At 36.1% G+C, this 19,037-nt stretch overlaps 1 non-coding gene across 1 annotated transcript; it reads left to right on the forward strand.

Annotated features, from left to right (window-relative positions):
- The first annotated feature begins 18,688 nt into the window (after positions 1-18,688).
- Positions 18,689-18,769, forward strand: TRNAL-CAA (transfer RNA leucine (anticodon CAA)). Its single transcript has one exon. It is a non-coding gene; the product is annotated as a tRNA-Leu (tRNA).
- Positions 18,770-19,037: the final 268 nt, after the last annotated feature.

Genomic DNA, 19,037 nt, shown 5'->3' on the forward strand with positions numbered 1-19,037 from the left:
ATTATTCGATGTATTAGGTGACGTGGTCTGTGGAGGTTTTGCCGCTCCATTGAACTATGCAGATTATTGTGTTATTATTACAGATAATGGATTCGATGCATTATTTGCAGCTAATCGTATTACTGCCTCTATAAGGGAAAAAGCTCGTACACATCCACTCCGATTAGCAGGCTTGGTGGGAAATCGTACATCTAGAAGAGATCTTATAAATAAATATGTAGAAGCCTGTCCAATGCCCGTAATAGAAGTATTACCTATTATTGAGGATATCCGAGTTTCCAGAGTAAAGGGTAAAACCTTATTTGAAATGGTTGGATTTGAACCATCCCTTAACTATGTTTGTAATTATTATCTAGGCATAGCAGATCAAATATTGTCCCAACCAGAAGGTATTGTCCCAAAAGAGATTCCAGATCGGGAATTATTCAGTTTACTCTCTGATCTTTATCTAAATCCCATTGGTGGTGGGGGACAGAAAAAAAATAATAAGGAAAATTTACTTGGGTTTACGAGGATTTAGAATCAACAATTTCTCCACTTCTCCACAATTTGTTGTCAATTTGTTGACAATTTTATTATTTCTTGTTATCATTCTTTTGTGTTACTAGTATTTTTATTCATTATTTCTTTTCCTTATTTATCCTTAGCCTTTTATTCCCTCCCTATTATGTCGACAAAAATTGTTGAAACTATAACGCTTGAATGTGAAACGGGCAATTATCATAGCTTTTGTCCTATTAGCTGTGTATCCTGGTTGTATCAAAAGATTGAAGACAGTTTCTTTTTGGTAGTGGGCACAAAAACATGTGGTTATTTTCTCCAAAATGCACTTGGAGTTATGATTTTTGCAGAACCCCGCTATGCAATGGCAGAATTAGAAGAAGGAGATATATCGGCCCATTTGAACGATTATGAGGAATTGAAAACGCTTTGTATTCGGATAAGAAAAGATAGAGACCCCAGCGTCATCATATGGATAGGCACCTGTACTACAGAAATAATAAAAATGGATTTGGAAGGTATGGCACCCAAATTGGAATATGAAATTGGAGTACCAATTCTAGTGGCAAGAGCAAATGGACTGGATTATGCTTTTACTCAGGGGGAAGATACTGTCTTAGCTGTAATGGCACATCGTTGTCCAGACCAAGAATTACCCATTGGTGAATCAAAAGAAACTAAAACAAAATTATTCCCTTTTCCTCTTCTGAAGGAAAAGAATTTGGTGGAATATGCAAATCATCCTCCCTTAGTTATTTTTGGGTCTTTACCCTCGAATTTGGTTTCTCAACTTGATACAGAATTAAGACGCCAATTCATCAAGGTATCAGGTTGGTTGCCCGCTCAGAGATATGCCGATCTTCCATCACTGGGTGATGGAGTTTATGTTTGTGGGGTTAACCCATTTCTTAGTCGTACAGCAACAACTTTGATAAGACGAAAAAAATGCGAATTAATCGTAGCTCCTTTTCCTATTGGTCCGGACGGAACGCGTGCTTGGATCGAAAGGATTTGTCCTGTATTTGGTATTGAGGCCCAGAGTCTGGAGGAAAGAGAGGAACGGATATGGGAGAGTTTAAAAGATTATCTTGATTTGGTACGCGGAAAATCTGTCTTTTTCATGGGAGATAATCTAATAGAAATATCTATAGCCAGATTCTTAATCAGATGTGGTATGATCGTTTATGAAATTGGTATTCCATATATGGATAAACGGTATCAAGCTGCTGAATTAGCGCTATTACAAAATACATGTATAAGAATGTGTATGCCCATACCACGAATTGTAGAGAAACCAGACAATTCGAATCAGATACGACGTATGCGCGAGCTACAACCCGACTTAGCCATCACCGGAATGGCTCATGCTAACCCGTTAGGGGCGAGAGGAATTGGTACTAAATGGTCAGTTGAATTTACTTTTGCCCAGATTCATGGATTTGCCAATGCGAGAGATGTACTCGAATTGGTTACCCGACCTCTACGACGTAACGAAAATTTAGATAACTTGGATCGGACCACCCTGGTTCGAAAGAACAACGAGTTATATACCAGTACTCCTGTTAAATAAGATAACAAATAATATATATTAATAGCATATGCAATATCCAGATATTATAATATTTCTTATAAATCAATTATGTTAAATCGAATATTTATTTATATAATATAAAAACTATTTCTATACTTAGAAATAATATATATGATAAAATCATAAATTTATCAAAATAATTCTTTGATCAAGATCAAAGGGAGTTTTAATATGATAAAAGTACTTGGTCTACTATTGGGTCCATTATCCTCATGGGTAGAAGTTTCAGGTCCGATCATCATATTTGGGCTATATTATGGATTTCTTGCTACATTGCCTTTTGGTCCCTCTAAAATCTATTCCACGAGATCCTTCCTTTTGGGAAAACCTGGCTATGGTATAATAGCCATAAGTGGTTCTATTACGGGACAATTAATAGGATTTTTGTCCATGTATTATTCGCCCATCTATGCAGCGCTGTGGAAACCTTATGCAATAACTTTATTAGTCGTACCATATATGTTCTTTCGTTTTTTCCAAATTATGGACAAACCTTCAAGTTCTGAATCTCCGCACCTCATGAATTCGATCAACAATCCAAAAGCTCTAAGTCTATTTATGGATGGTCTAATTCTTCAATTGTTGAATCCCATTCTTTTAGCAAATCCCGTATTAACAAGACTGGTGAACCTCTTTCTTTTTCGTTACAGCCCTAATATATCCTTTATGATAAGTGGTCTTTGCGGTTGGTTGGGCGGTCATATTCTATTAACAATTTTTATAAAATGGGTATCTTTCCGTATAGATCGTAATTCACTTATCGATAATACTTTATTAAGACGTTATATCAATCGAACCTTTAGTTTACTTATTCTTTGTTATTGTTCGTTCTATTTGGGTAGAGCCCCATTACCTTTTCTTAAAGGTAAAAATTATGAAGACAACAATGGCCGCTCTGTGACTATGGCTAGAGATGACCGCTCCGTGGCTATGGCTAGAAAAAACCGCTCTGTGGCTATAGATCCACAAAAACTTCAAGAACTTATAAAAGAAGAAAAGTTCTTCCGGCAGCAACCATGGCCCATTATGTGCTTTGATCATAATAGGGTTTATCAACCGATACGATATATTGGAAATAGCCCATTTACTCGCCTAGGTCCTGTGAGGACCGAAGTCTCTCAATATTTTTTTGGCGCATACTCAAGTGATGGAAAAAAAAGAATCTCTTTTACGTTTTTACCTAGTGTATTGGTCCTTGGGGAAAAGCTCGTCGGTGGATATAGAGATTTTTTATATACTTCTTGCTCATCTGAGGATCCTTATTATAGATGGAATCATACCGTGAAAAGAAAAAGAGATTCTTTAGGGAATGAATTTTCGGATCGAGTGAAAGCTCTAAGCCATGGATCTCCCGCTGAAAATGTTATAGAAAGGAGAGTGAAATTCTCCAATTCTAAGGGGGATTCTTTTACTGAAATGTATGATCCATTCCTTAATGGGGCATTCCGTGGAACAATAAACCAATTTGAGTCCCCCCAAATGCTGAACGATTCGATCATTTCGAATCTTTCGGATTTCATAGAGATATTTATGAGAGACCCTAAAGAGGGATTCCCGAATGATCCACTTGGGTATGGGTACCATATCTCTTATCTTTGGCAGGAATTGGAACACGAAAGCTTTCCACTACCCTGGGAGCCCTTACCTACATATACTGTTCGTTCGCTTGTCCCGGTCACTATATCCTCTAATCCCGGAACTCCTCAACCCAAATATGCTTTAAATAGATTAAAAATGAAAAAGATCTCTTATCTGATCCAGACCCCAGAAATCCAACCACCATATTGGTTGTGGATAGCCTGGAGATCATCCATTATACATGTCCCAGTGCAAGTAGCTAGATGTTATGGAGATATCTACACAAACTTTTTAGTTTATGTTTACGGCCGATTTGACCGTCTTATAAAACCTTCGGCCTCAGGTATCATAAGAATGGATGCGATTTCTTGTCTGTTTAAGAAGGAATATCTTTTCGTTTACGAGAATTTGTGTTTCCTTTTCGAGTGTTTGGCGCAATATGAGTGGACAATACTACTAATATCTCGCGCGGGTATACCTCGGGATAAGCGTTATTCAATGGAAAAGAAAGATTTTATTTCCCTTTACAGGGAAATACTATTAAATGAACCTCTCCAAATTAGAGAAATTCGGAAACATGTGCCTCGATGGTCATCTGGTTTGATGATAGGTGAATATGATGACGTAGACCCAGTTCTATTATCATCGAATAGGATTCTTTCAAGAAAGGTCAAAGATACAATGACCTTTGATATTGGGCAAAGACGAATAGGAGTAGTTCAAAACCGTTATTCTGCCGAGGCAGATTATCGTCGGAACTTAATCCAAGGATCCATACGTGCTAAAAGACGGAAAATTATGATATGGAAGAGGATACAACCGAATGTACATTCCCTTTTCTTTTTGAAAAGAAAAGAAATACCCGCTTATCCTAAAGATTATTATGACACGTCCGATTCTGGTAGAGTGGATAAGGAACAAATCGGGGAAGAAGTTAGGGAAAAAATCCAGAGAGTCGAAGATCCATTATCCCAGCAGACAATTGCTGAGTCCTTATGTTTAACGTGGCCAGAATTGCACTATTTAAGAGGTTTATTATTAATGGCTCAATCAAATATTAGAAAAAATATTATATTACCATCACTTATTATAGCCAAAAATATGGGTCGTATTTTATTATTTCAAGTCCCCGAATTTTACAAAGATTGGGAAGAAATGAGGAGAGAAATGCATGTCATATGTGCTTCTGATGGTACCGAATTGTCTGAAACAACATTCCCAGACAAATGGGAAACACAAGGTATGCAGATAAAGCTTCTATTTCCTTTTCGTTTGAAGCCTTGGCATAGATCCAAACCCCAATCTGCAAAAAGATTGCGTTGGAGTTATTTAACGACCTTTGGATTAGAAACTGACATACCTTTCGGTGATCCAACCTCAAATATAGGAATTTTTTCCAAATTTTTAAAACCCATCTTCAAAAAAGTGAAGAGACGATTGATGGGATCTACAGGAATAAGACGCGTTCCACGAGTTGGATATATAGACAAGAGTGAACTTAATGACCGGATACAAAATAAATTACTAAGTGAGACTACCCCTATGGGTAGTGCAAATGATTCATCCGAAGTTAATGATCAATTTGGATATGAAACCCAAACAATTAATGTGAAAGATCAAGATGATTGGACGACCACAATGAAAGAGCGGATCGAATCTATCGCGATCATAAATAGCTCTCCTATAACTGGAATGTCTCTGGTGGATTCAGAGATTCATACCGGATCGAAGGGAAGTTTTAACATATTGGGATCAACATTAAAAAAACGATTGGTTCAGATTCGGCGAATACCTGGTTTATTTCGAAATAAAAGTGTACAATTAATCCGAAAAAGGTTCTATTCAATTAAATTTTTTATCAAAAGAATGGACCGAAGAATGGACCGAGATCTCTTACCAAGTTTTATTAATTTCATTGCGTCAAATATCAAATTTTGGATTCAATCCGCTTGGATTCGATCCACGAGGAATATAACAACAATTTACGGACGAATATTCATTATCAATAAAGATATTTCAAGAATCAATAGAGGTAAAATTACCAACTACTATTCAATCAACGAAAAAATACAAGATTTTGAAATTCGTCCTGATCGAAACATGTTCTCAATGTCCCAAGCATATATATTTCACAAGATATGGCAGATAAGGGCATTAGATATACAAAGAATATTGGATCACGAAAAACCACAAGATCTGAAAGAGAATGACTGGAAACAATGGTTGAGATGTTTTGACCGGTACAATTTATCCCCACAGATATGGTCTAGGATAAACCCAAATAAATGTAGAAATATAGTAAATAAGCAATGTACGTGTTATGAAGAACGATTCGTTCCTTATGAACAACAAGAAGATTCTATATTTGCGACTGTGATGGAACCTTTTTTGGGACTACTTCGGAAAATGAACAAACGTTACAGATACGATCTCTTATCATATAGTTATCTCAATTCTACAAAAGATTTGGATATTCTCAATTTGACAGATATTCCCGGACCACCAGTACAACCTGCTATACCAGATGAGCGGGATATTACCGATCGTGAAGGAATTCTCAAGGAAAAGTTTATTAATGATATTATCGAGGAGGATTGGAAGGGTACCGATTTCAATATCGTGAATGGTTCTCGTTCTACTGTTGATATTTACGATGCTATACGTTCTTGTGATTACGATCATACAACAAGTATTGACAGGCAAAAGAAAAAGACTGATCTTATTACGAATCAGCAGGGGATTGACGAGACGCGAAGAGAAAATGTTGGCATTATGGATTCTCCGAAAATCGAGAAGAGAATATCCCAATTAGATCTCAATTTCTGGTTATTCCCGGAACTTTCGGGAATAAAGAACATATATTATGAAACTAAATCGAAATTCATACCAGGAAATTCACTTTTACGGGAAGAACGAGAGCGGAAAAAGATAGAGGAAGAAGAACGGAAGGAAACAACAAATGTTCTAGAACAAATAATAGGTATTAGATCAAATGTTAAGAACAAACAAGTAGAAGATGGTCAAGATAAAAATGGTCAAGTAGAACATCAAGATGGTCAAGTAGAAGATCAAGATGGTCAAGATCAAGATGGTCAAGTAGAAGATCAACAAACTGATGGAAAGAAAAAAACTAATAAAGGTCTTTTTCAATGCAAAGTAGTAGACGTTCTAGGGAAAAAACGTTTCTTCTATCTGGCGAATATTTGCAGGGTTATGTCCGGAATGAAGGATCCGGGAACATATCTTCGGATCCAAGAGAGAAATATTGACCTTAGTCTAATGGCCTTTTGCATTGCTATTCAGAAGAATAGCAGTGCAAATAAAATATCGAAAGAACTTGCTCTTCAGAGGAATGTTCGGGGAAAGGTACGCAATGACAATGAAATAAGGGAAGATAAAAAAATAATGGTCTTCCAACCATATCGTTTATCAAGCATAGTGGATGACCAATTCCTGATGTATAAAATCGTAAGTATTTCATTGAAGTTAAAAAAAAGAGCCGGAGAATGGATAGATGGAGATTTTTATGATGGATCTGTGCAACGCGGGAAAATTCTGGGGGATGAAAAAAATATTTTTAGTTCCCTCAATTTAGAAGATATTTTGCTTCCAAAACGTCGTAGAGAATTTCGAATCTTGAATCGGTTTGATCTGGAGAACGATCATGTAGGATTTTCCAATGGAAAAGACATACAAAATGATGAAGAACTCATGGGAAGAGACCAACATCTTAGCGTAGATACAACACAAATAATTAAACGTTTTCTTTGGCCTAGTTATCGATTAGAGGATATTATTTGCATGAATAGATATTGGTTCAATACAAATGATGGGAGTCGATCCGCGATGTTGAGAATACGTATGTATCCCCTAACTGTCAATTGATAAATTTTTTGCTTCAATTCCGTTTTCGTAAAAAAAAAAGAATGGATTGATTCAATGGAGTTTCAGGATATGGCAAAAATTGAACCAATCTGTTCGTTCTGTTTCATCAATGTGAAAAGATTCTACATCTCGTATCATATTTTGCCATAGGTTAAAACCAGATGTTCGTCCAAGAAGATAGGAAGAATCCGACCATTTTTTCTTAAATGGTCGGACGGAACGAATCAGAATTATTATATGAACCATGAAAATGAAAGAATGGATCTAATTCTTTTTTCTGACTCGAAAAAAAATTAAGCCCTGGAAAAATTTGTGTTTTTTTTATGATCAATAATTTGTCCATTAGTTCATCTCTGATTCCCGATAAACAGAGAGGATCTGTTGAATCTCAGGTATTTTATTTAACCAATCGGGTCCTAAGACTTACCCAGCATCTGCAATTGCACGGAAGAGACTATTCATCCCAAAGGGGTTTGTGGAAAATTTTGAGCAAACGTAAGCAACTTCTGGTTTATCTATCCAAGAGGGATAAACTTCGTTACGATGATTTAATTGGTCAATTGGGTATCCGTGGGCTAAAAACCCGTTAATTTCGAAGTTTTCAATTCCAATCCAATTTTTAGAGATCCAGGATCCAGTCGTTCTTTTTTCTTTTTATTTTTCTCATTTAGAAAACGAATCGAAGAGGGGTTACACATGATCATGCTTGCTGAAAGACCCCCTGATGGTAAGTATGGGTCCTCATTATCCATCGATACACGTTGTTCTTCGACTTATTGCTAGATGGTAAAGTTTTATTGGCTGTGAACCTCTATCAGATTATTTACATAGGGGGGGTAGGAAGCAAATTGTTTAGAACCGAACAATATCTCCCCTATGTAACGCAATGGGATTATTGCGCTACTATGTTCGCAGAGGCAATAAAGGTAAATGCGCCGAAAAGATCGATCGGGAAATATGTATCCCAAAGGGCTAGCTATAGCAGAGTGATTATGCTAAAGTTGGGTCGTATAGTTTTTTTTTATAGCCTGGTTTTTTTCATGGCGAATATCGATGCTCAAACTTTTTATTCTTATATTTAAAACTCCATTCTCTTCTATTTTTGGAGATAGGGACATGATATATGATCTATTTCTGCTACAGGTATGCGAATGATGCATAATCATTATATCACATGAATCGTTTACCTATGACTATTAAATCTCCCTATAAAAAACGGATCTCCCATCCTCGATTTCGTGGATGAATACACTTCGGATTCTTTCAAAGTATTGCTTGTGGAGTATGCGTTTATGCCTGATTAATCCACCCGTTGTTGATTGGAAAAACGAACGATTGGTAATTTATAGTATTTATTCTGGAATTTGCATCTTTCGTGGAAATTGTGTTGAGTATTGTTCATCAAATTTTCTTTTTATGATTGAAAGAATATGAACTCCCGACCTATGTATGATCGTCATGAATGAAATTATGATTATATTGCTCCGGGACGTTTACCAATATCGGTGATCGAAGATTCGAGAATTAAAACAATTCAAAGTTTAACTTGTCTGTCCGAAGGAACTATGGACGAACATTCTGACCGATTAAAGAATTTCTACCAATTCTTCAGATTCAGTTTGGATTCGATCAGAGAGGACTGATGGGTCGAGACCATACCTTTTTTCCGGATGGATCATAAATAAGGATCAGGATATTTATAATTTGATTAAGAATGTCACATGTATTATTGATCAGAGTCTATTATCAACCAACGGAATTATAGACCAGTTCATGTAATTCCCAGATCCATTGAAATACAAATATTTCAATCCGATTAGGTATGTGGATAAGGTCACTTTTTTTTTTTAGTGAATGCGATCATGAGTCAGAATATTGGAAATTCTCGCGCACATAATGAATCCACCTGGATATCTTTTTCGTCTAATAAGTATGATGAGAAGTATAATTCTATTCCTGATCTTATAATAGAAGATCATTAGATAATGGAAAATAAAAAACTAAATATAACTTTTGTATCTGAGAAGATAAAGGTATAAGGGGTTGATCTATTATGCTCGAGCATACACTTATTCGAGTTCGAGGTGCTTTCTTCATTATCTATTGGTATTACGAGTCGAAACATGGTTAGAGCACTTATGTGTCGCCAATACTGCATACGGTCGATTCAAATTCAGTAGCATATTCGGATTATCTTAAAATATAGCCGGCCAGGGGCATCTTATCGATCTTTGTTATAGCTATTGTAGACGCTGAAACAGCTATTTTATCAGCTACTGACATCGTATCATATAATCAATTCGTATCGATCAATTTCATTTGTCGAAATGGTGATGAAGTATCGTATATCGGTATATCTATACCTTATAAAAAAATAAGGTATATCTCAGAAGATATATCTATTCTATATGACCAGAATCTATCAAAATCTCTATAGTATTACGGTCGATCAAAAACATGATTGATCCATATAAAAATCATTAGGAAAATTACCTGTCATGATTGGACCATATTCGGGGTGATCTGGGGGGATCGAAATGATCCAAAAAATACAGATCGGTTCCAAATATAATGGAGATTACAATTATTGATTCGTTTTATATTCATAATATCCCGTTATTAGCCATCTTTATTGGGCATATATTAGAAGATTTGGCTATATATGATCTTATCAAATTAAAACTTTTTACTAACTAATGGAGATCCAATGGCACATTCGGTCAAAATTTATGATACATGTATTGGTTGTACCCAATGCGTACGAGCTTGTCCCACAGATGTATTGGAAATGATACCTTGGGAAGGATGTAAAGCTAAGCAAATTGCTTCTGCTCCAAGAACAGAAGACTGCGCAGGTTGTAAGCGGTGTGAATCCGCTTGTCCAACAGATTTCTTGAGTGTACGTGTTTATTTATGGCATGAGACAACGCGCAGTATGGGTCTAGCTTACTGATCAATATGCACAATAAAAAAGGTTAAATTCATTTCATATTAATATTTTTTTTATCCACTGATTGATAAAAACCCATACTTGATCCAAGATCTCAAGTATGGGTTTTTATCAATCAGTGGAGATGCAAAGTATCTTCTATAATGAGCGAATTACCTTGGCTCGCTCAACTATAATTGTTGGTTCGCCTATATCTGGGGTTCCTTAGTCCCATTATTTCCCACCCATAGAAGGAGGGAATGATCTGATTCGATGGTATACTCTAGGTATTTGTTTACTCTAACTCCTTTTCATTATATATACATTCCGTCCATTACCATTTCCAATTTGATAAATTATTGATCCAATTGAAAGAATAAAGAGTATAACTGGACTTATTGATTTTCATTGGAGAATGGGAATTGACGGATTTTCCATCGGACCTATTTGACAGGATTTGTTACCACTTTGGCCATTTCAGTTGCTTGGCCAATTACTAAAAATCCTCGATTGTTGCATTTACTGATGTTAGCAATATACAGTAGCCAATTATCCTCGGTATATTATACCTTTATTTCCTATGCGGGAACTGGAATAAATTTTTGTTCACCCACTTCTATCCGTACGGAGGGAGGGGGGGGGAAAGACGTTTCTATTTGGCCACAATACACTGCGAGTAATTCTATCTTTCCGCTAATCGGAGCTTTAAGTATAGGTCTCTAGAGATCTGATAGACCAACATTAGGTTCAGGAATATTGGATAATAAATAGTATTCTATTTAGGGTTCTTCATCGCTTATACAATGAAATCGCCAATTTTTTCACATACCCGGTTACCCTACATGGGTAAGCGCATTATTATAGTACATGTATGCTTCAGTAGCCGGAGTTCCATTGAAAAAAGGGAATGGGTTAATTCAAACATGGAATTGCTACCTCATACTCATTTTATATTTCTTTTCGCTGTGGTTGGTAATGATAGGAATGGTTCAAATCGTCTTTCTTTTATTTGAATCTATTTTATTTGAATCTATTTTATTTGAATCTAATATAGTTCAAGTTATTTCAAGTAGTGATTCCATCATTCTATAATCACTACTTGAAATAACTTGTACCAGTTATTGATGTCACTTATCAATCACATAAAAGAACTGGATCGAATCTATCCTTCCTTTTCCTTCCAGGAATTCGGTCCATTTATGGTTCCAACCATCCATAGCTGTGTAACCCTATTCCTAATAGATTGACCCCCAAATAACGGATCCAAACTATAAAAAATCCTAAAGAAGCCACAATTGCCGGTTCCTCACCCTGCCAACCCTTATTCATTCTAGTATGCAGATAGATTGCGAATATGGTCCAAGTAATTAATGCCCAAGTCTCTTTTGGATCCCAGCTCCAATAAGATCCCCATGCTTCATTGGCCCATATTGCTCCAGAAAGAGTACCTATGGTTGAAAGAGAAAAACCGAGACCAATCGCACGATAACTCCAATGATCTAATTGTTTAATCAATTGACATTTACGATAATTCGTTGATGAAAAATAAACAGTGTATTGCAAATCACTTTTTTGCTTTTCATGTGAATAAAAATTTTCATTGGGAAGAATGGCTCGGGAAAATAAATTGTCCATCGCACCAAAAATAACCTGTCTATTTACTCCGGACATAATCACTAGAAGAGCTATGGATGCTAGGGATCCACATAAAAGGGTTGCATAGCTGAACAATATCATACTTACATGCATCATTGACCAATGAGATTGTAGCGCGGGTACTAACATTCCGGATCGTTGCATTTCCTCCGGAAGACCTAAAGTAGCAAACCCATGAGTTAACATAGCACTTGGCGCGGTGATTGCACCTAACCACCGATCATCTCGACTCCGTACTTCTAGAAGTATATGGAACACGGATGAACTCCAGGAAAGGAACATGAATGATTCATACAAATTACTCAACGGTAAATGTCCTGAATAAAGCCAACGATTAATTAATAATCCCGTTGTACAAAGAAAAGTAACTATCATGCCCTTTCCTCCCGAACTACTTAGTCCTTCAATTCGATAAACTAAGGTTCCCCAATAAATGAGAGTGACAACCAAAATGAGAGAAAAAGAGATGTGAGCCAATATATGTTCTAAAGTTATGAATATCATAATAAACTCATTTATTCGTTTTATTCCCGAATGAGATCTATGATGGAAAGATAGGATTGATCCATCACAATGAAAATAGATTGAACATATATTGTTACATAGGAAGAAGTGATTGATGAGATCTTCCTGGAAAAATACCGCCACTCGGATTTGAACCGAGATGCTCTCGCACTGCTTCCTAAGAGCAGCGTGTCTACCAATTTCACCATGGCGGCTTCGTAGGGACCATACTAGCTTATTTACACCAGATCGTCAATGTTATGGAACGTGTCTAGCAGAGGGAGTGATCTGTGAATATAATATAAGTCCAAATAAGATCTAAGTTCGGGCATTAACATTTGAATCAATTTTATGTTGGTTGATAGTTATAACGGAGCATGGCGCAGCTTGGTAGCGCGCCATCTTGGGGTGATGGAGGTCGTGGGTTCAGATCCCGCTGTTCCGAAAGAGAATTGGAAATAGTCACATGCGTTATCGTACAAAGAATATATGTAAATTTTCGCTTATTTCGCTTACGATGGGAAGAATCGGAACAGCTAGATTCCAAACAATAAATGGTTATACCATCACTTTATAATTTTTTTGATTGGATGGTTTGATTATATACATATCTAGAACGAAACTATGTTTCTGATCCATGATCTCCCATATGATTATTATTTAGACTTTCCAATTTTAGGGGAGACATCCAAATATATTTATAGCTCCCAATAATATTACATACAGGCTAATATTACCATATATAAGCTGTTAATGAATGAATTGATCCTATTTTGAGCTACTAAGATGTAGAAGGGGGTTTCATCAATAGGATCAAATTGCACTAGATTAGTCAGCTCTTTTTATGTATCTCTGTCACAATGGTTTGGGCATTACGCATTATAAATGGTAGAGATACGAAGAAAGATGATTACTTTTAGTTCTCCTAAAGGATTGAGCACTTCTTTTTATCCAACCATAAAGGAGGGAAAAAATGGGACCCAATAGGGGGATGAATCATTGGGAGGAGCAGAAACAGAAGAAGAATGAATCAAGATATCTGAAACTATAGTAATTATTCGCCATAAAGCAATAACGCGCATCTATTACGAAATGCACGAGCAATTCCATAATGAAATAATATCATCCCCATGCGTGATTCCATAGGTTCTCTTTATTTATAAATAATAATAAATTAATCCTAGTTTTGGATCGGAATGGATGGATTGGGATGTTGATAAGATTATGCTACATTTTCGGTAGCATAATGGTAATGCTGAAGTTCATTCGGGATCCTTAAAAAAAAAAAGGATTAACTCTAATCCCTTTCTAGTGGGAAGGCAGAATGGATAGAAGAATGGTTTATAAATTCATCATTTATCCAGATTGGCTGAAGGAAAGTACTGTAGTGGAACTAATTAATGACCGTGTCCTTTTCGTACGACCACCCTTGGGAGTACCCGAATAAAATGATTTTGGATCACTGTTCTCCAGGGTCCTGGAGGGTGGTGTCGTATATTGGCTCGTGTTGTGCTACGGGTCATCCAAATCAATTGCTGTCAATTTTGATTCGGATGATCCAGAGGAATCATCATTGACTATGCAATAAAAACTTTTCGAATGACCGGTGGAGATAGATTTAGCTAAAGAAAAAGCTTTTATTGCGGCCCGATATGCTTTTCCCTTCCGAACATTTTTACGAATTTTTTTTTTTGATCTAGAAGTACGCTTTTTTGGAACTGCCATAATTAACAATGGGGTTAATTCATATATTGTGATGTGAAAGACATCTTATGTATTTCATTTATTCATTTCTCTCGTAGATAGATAACTCTGCATATTCTTTATCTAAATATGCTGCAAATTGAATCAATCCATCCATTCTCTCGACAAAAACATTAAAATAATAATGGAATCTACCAATTTAAATTGAAAGGTCAATTTTCATGATATATTTTCATATATTTTATATGATATATTCATATAACGATCGATCTTCAAATTGATGATATCTTTCTCATCATTTTCCGAATGAGTTTCGCTCGGTCCTTGATTCTTCGAGATAATCTCATCCTTCTTGTTCGTGTTCTTGCCATATCCTGAATTTAAACTAATGGGATCAAAATCCCGATTGTAATATCTTTTCAATTGGAAAGATAGTAAAAGATGCGGAAATCTCAACCAATTTTGAGTGAAAGGCTTTAAATATTCTTCCGGTGTTTCATTTCCAAGTTCCATAAAGTTATGGATAGGAAAGAGTTTAATCGAATAGAAATTTTTTCTATCAATCATACTACTTTGATGATTGAAGCGATATATGAGGATCGATAATGTAAGTACTACTATACCTTTGACCAAAAAATATGGAAGGGCTTACATTAGGTTTAGGGATAATCAGGCTCGAACTGATGACTTCCACCATGTCAAGGTGACACTCTACCGCTGAGTTATATCCCTTCCCTACTCTCATCTGGAAGGAGAACTGACTTATGAATAATAACTTACCAAAGGGTCGAGAGACTCAACACAACTATCCCACTATTTTATCTCGAACAACTTGAAGCCAGACCTTCCTTCTTTTCACACTACTACGAAAAAAAATTGGAGCCTATTCTGAGTGAATCCTGTCGAAAGTAGTATTTCCTACTGATTCGAATCATAACATATGGTCCCGTAAAATCAGTAATATTTTACCTATCTTGATCAAGCAAGTTTTACATGAACTTGAATCAGCATGTTTGATCCGATCTAGCACTAGTGCGTACGGAAAGAACTCAATATTGTTTGGAAGAACAAGGAGAACAAGATCGAGTCAAGATTATACAGAGATGATACGGATCAAATTGTTCTTCTTGCACCAAGGAGAAGACCCTATGCAACCGTTAACTACTTTATAGAAATAAAGTGAAATCCTACCGGAACAGAATTTGTAACTAGCACTGCTATCCTCTCGTCTAGCGAGCAAATATTTACCCCCGTGGATGGAAATACTTCTTGATCTGGATCGATGTAAGAGTACAACTACATTTCCAAAATCCATGTTGTCTATTCGGAACAGGTTGACCCCTTCGCTCTCTCGTGGTACAATCCTCTTCCCGCTGAGCCCTCACTTTTCCACCGGTCCACAGAAACAAGATATAGGACTGATGCCGTTCATCAGTTCATCATATCAGATCAAAAATCACTTTCTTTTCCGTATACTCTCCCTGGTATCGGTTGCTATTCGTGTGGACTTACGCAGTCGATCAGATCATATCTCAGATAGATATGGATATATATCTCCCTCAACATAGGTCATCGAAATGATCTTGGACAACCCCAACAAAAGCACGAAAGCCAGGATCTTTCATTAAATTGATTCCTGTTCAAATTCGAACAGTGTATAACCACATGGATAAGCTCACATTAACCCGTCAATTTCGAATCCAATTTGTGATTTGGAGGAATGATATATCGAGATATCAAGAAGGAATTAGCATGTAATAATGTCGATTCATACAAAAAGAGTATTTCTTCAGGCACTGTACTTATAGGATGGGAATAGAGAAGGAAGAGGGAATCCCGAATATTTTGCATAATATTTTTGACCGAAAAGGACAAATAGGATTCATTAGTGTTTGGTTAGAATACGAAAATGTGTTTGACTTAATTGGTTCCAGTTACTCTTTGAGACATAATGTATAAAGGAAGGGAATATTAATATTATCGAACAACGAGAATAATCCAATTTATCTTACTTCGAAACAAAAAAAAATTGAACGAGAAGCCGTATGAGGTGCAAATCTCATGTACGGTTTTGTAGAGTGACAGTGAAGAAAACTTATCTGTCAACTTTTCCACTATCACCCCCAAAAAACCAAACTCTGCCTTACGTAAAGTTGCCAGAGTACGATTAACCTCTGGATTTGAAATCACTGCTTATATACCTGGTATTGACCATAATTTACAAGAACATTCTGTAGTATTAGTAAGAGGAGGAAGGGTTAAAGATTTACCCGGTGTGAGATATCACATTGTTCGAGGAACCCTAGATGCTGCCGAAGTAAAAGATCGTCAACAAGGGCGTTCTAGTGCGTTGTATATTCTTACTTATCTAATACTTGTATCATTTCATGATGATGCCATGTGAATTGCTAGGAACATGTTAAGTATATAGCTAACCTAATAACGAACGTTTTGTAAGGGGACTAGAGCAGGCTACCGTGAAAAAAAAAAACACGATCTTATTTTTCATTGGAACTATTATATGTCCAAGGTTCAATATCGAAATCATTTTCGAAGTTTTCCCTGATTGTTTCAACAGAAAATTCAAAAATACCTTGACCTTATTAGAACGGGTTCAAGTCAAATAGCAATGATTTGAAACACTTTTTTATACACTATTTTGTAAACCTAAGGACTTGATCGTATAGATATGTAAAATACAGGATTTCCAATCATAGCAAAAGAAAGAAAGGGAACGGATACTCAATTGAGAGTGAGTAAACAGAATTATATGCATAAAGAATATATCTCATCTATGCAGATATAATAATGTGGAAAGCCGTATTCGACGAAAGTCGTATGTACGGTTTGGAGGGAGATCTTTCATACCTTTAGAGATCCACCCTACAATATGGAGTAAAAAAGCAAAAATAAATGATTTTCAGCCTTTATGAAATAGATTCTTGAACCTTTTTCACACTCATGTCACGGCGAAGTACTGCAGAAAAAAAAACTGCAAAATCCGATCCTATTTATCATAATCGATTAGTTAACATGGTGGTTAACCGTATTCTTAAAAACGGAAAAAAATCATTGGCTTATCGAATTCTTTATCGAGCCATCAAAAAGATTCAACAAAAGACGGATAAAAATCCACTATCTGTTCTACGCCAAGCAATACGTAGAGTAACTCCCAATGTAACAGTAAAAGCAAGACGTGTGGGTGGATCGACTTATCGAGTTCCCACTGAGATAAGATCAACCCAAGGAAAAGTACTTGCCATTCGTTGGTTATTAGGGGCATCTCGAAAACGTCCGGGTCGAAATATGAATTTCAAATTGAGTCACGAATTAATGGATGCTGCTAGAGGGAATGGCAATGCTATACGCAAAAAGGAAGAGACTCATAGAATGGCAGAAGCCAATAGAGCTTTTGCACATTTTCGTTAACTCATAAACAGGATCGAGATCTACCTATCTATATAGTGGATTTATATATTCTGATAAATTAGAAATTGATTCCCGTTCAGATCGGACAATATGTTTATCGGAACAAAAGAGAAAAAATAAAAAGAAAAAAGCATAAATCATAGATAGATCTAAGTCCTCTTGGGAAGGCTTCCTTAAGGAAAAAGGAGATAGATTATGGAGGAATATTCGATCCTATTCATGAGATTATGTAAATCTCCTAAACTTGGAAGTTAGAAACTTTTTCTACTCTTTCGGAGATTGAAATAAATTACTAATTCATGATCTGACATGTACAAAGTGAAAACTTCATTTTCAATTATACCCTGAGATCGTTTGAAAGAGTTTCATTTGCTTTTCTTCCATTCTGGTTTATGGTCTTTCTGGCTATATGGTCTATCCAGGGGAAAGATTTAGCTTCAAGAAATAGTAAATGATCTCATAGATACACAAATGTATAACTCTCCAGGAATTTGGATTGTGCTTATATCCATAACTGTAGGAATTGGGTCCGAACTTTACTTTTTCCAGTCTCTATTTTTTATAAATGTTTCTATGGACATGTGGAAAAGAGAAAGAAAAGGACTGTTACCCCTACCTCCACTCGGACCAAGACATCACTTTTACGGAAAAAAGTTAAAGTTTTTGAAAATATTTTTTATTTTGTACCATATTCAATTCTTTAGGTTTGTATTGAATTGAAAAATAAAGGATGTTCATTCAGTCGTCTTGTTTTATAGGAAATCTCCTCCAGATAAAAAAAAATTTATGATGAACCTATATGACCAATCGTATATCAATACTCGAATACGCTATCTCTAACATATGTTCATTCATAGATCAGGATATTTTTCATATATATATATGAATGGAATAGAATTTCCTTTTGGGATGCCTTGATGGTGAAATGGTAGACACGCGAGACTCAAAATCTCGTGCTTAAGAGCGTGGAGGTTCGAGTCCTCTTCAAGGCATAATATTGCTCATGCTTATTGAATGAGCAATATTATGGCAAATCTCGTAGAGTATCTCAATAGATTGAGATAGATTCTCTGTTGATACGAGGTATTCCGACGATCGATTACCTACAAGTTAACGCTGTTGGAATAGGACAGTGGATCACAGGTAGGATCAGATCTTCTCTACCTAATGAGGAGTCCATTCCGAATACACCCTCGTATTATGAGGTATATTTCATTAAGGACACAGATTGAGAAGATCGATACATAGATTGACCAGATA

The sequence above is a fragment of the Pinus tabuliformis genome, chromosome 8, assembly GCF_031772625.1.
Source record: "Pinus tabuliformis cultivar Carrire ecotype Pingquan chromosome 8, CPIR1, whole genome shotgun sequence".
In the NCBI taxonomy this organism is placed as follows: Eukaryota; Viridiplantae; Streptophyta; class Pinopsida; order Pinales; family Pinaceae; genus Pinus; species Pinus tabuliformis.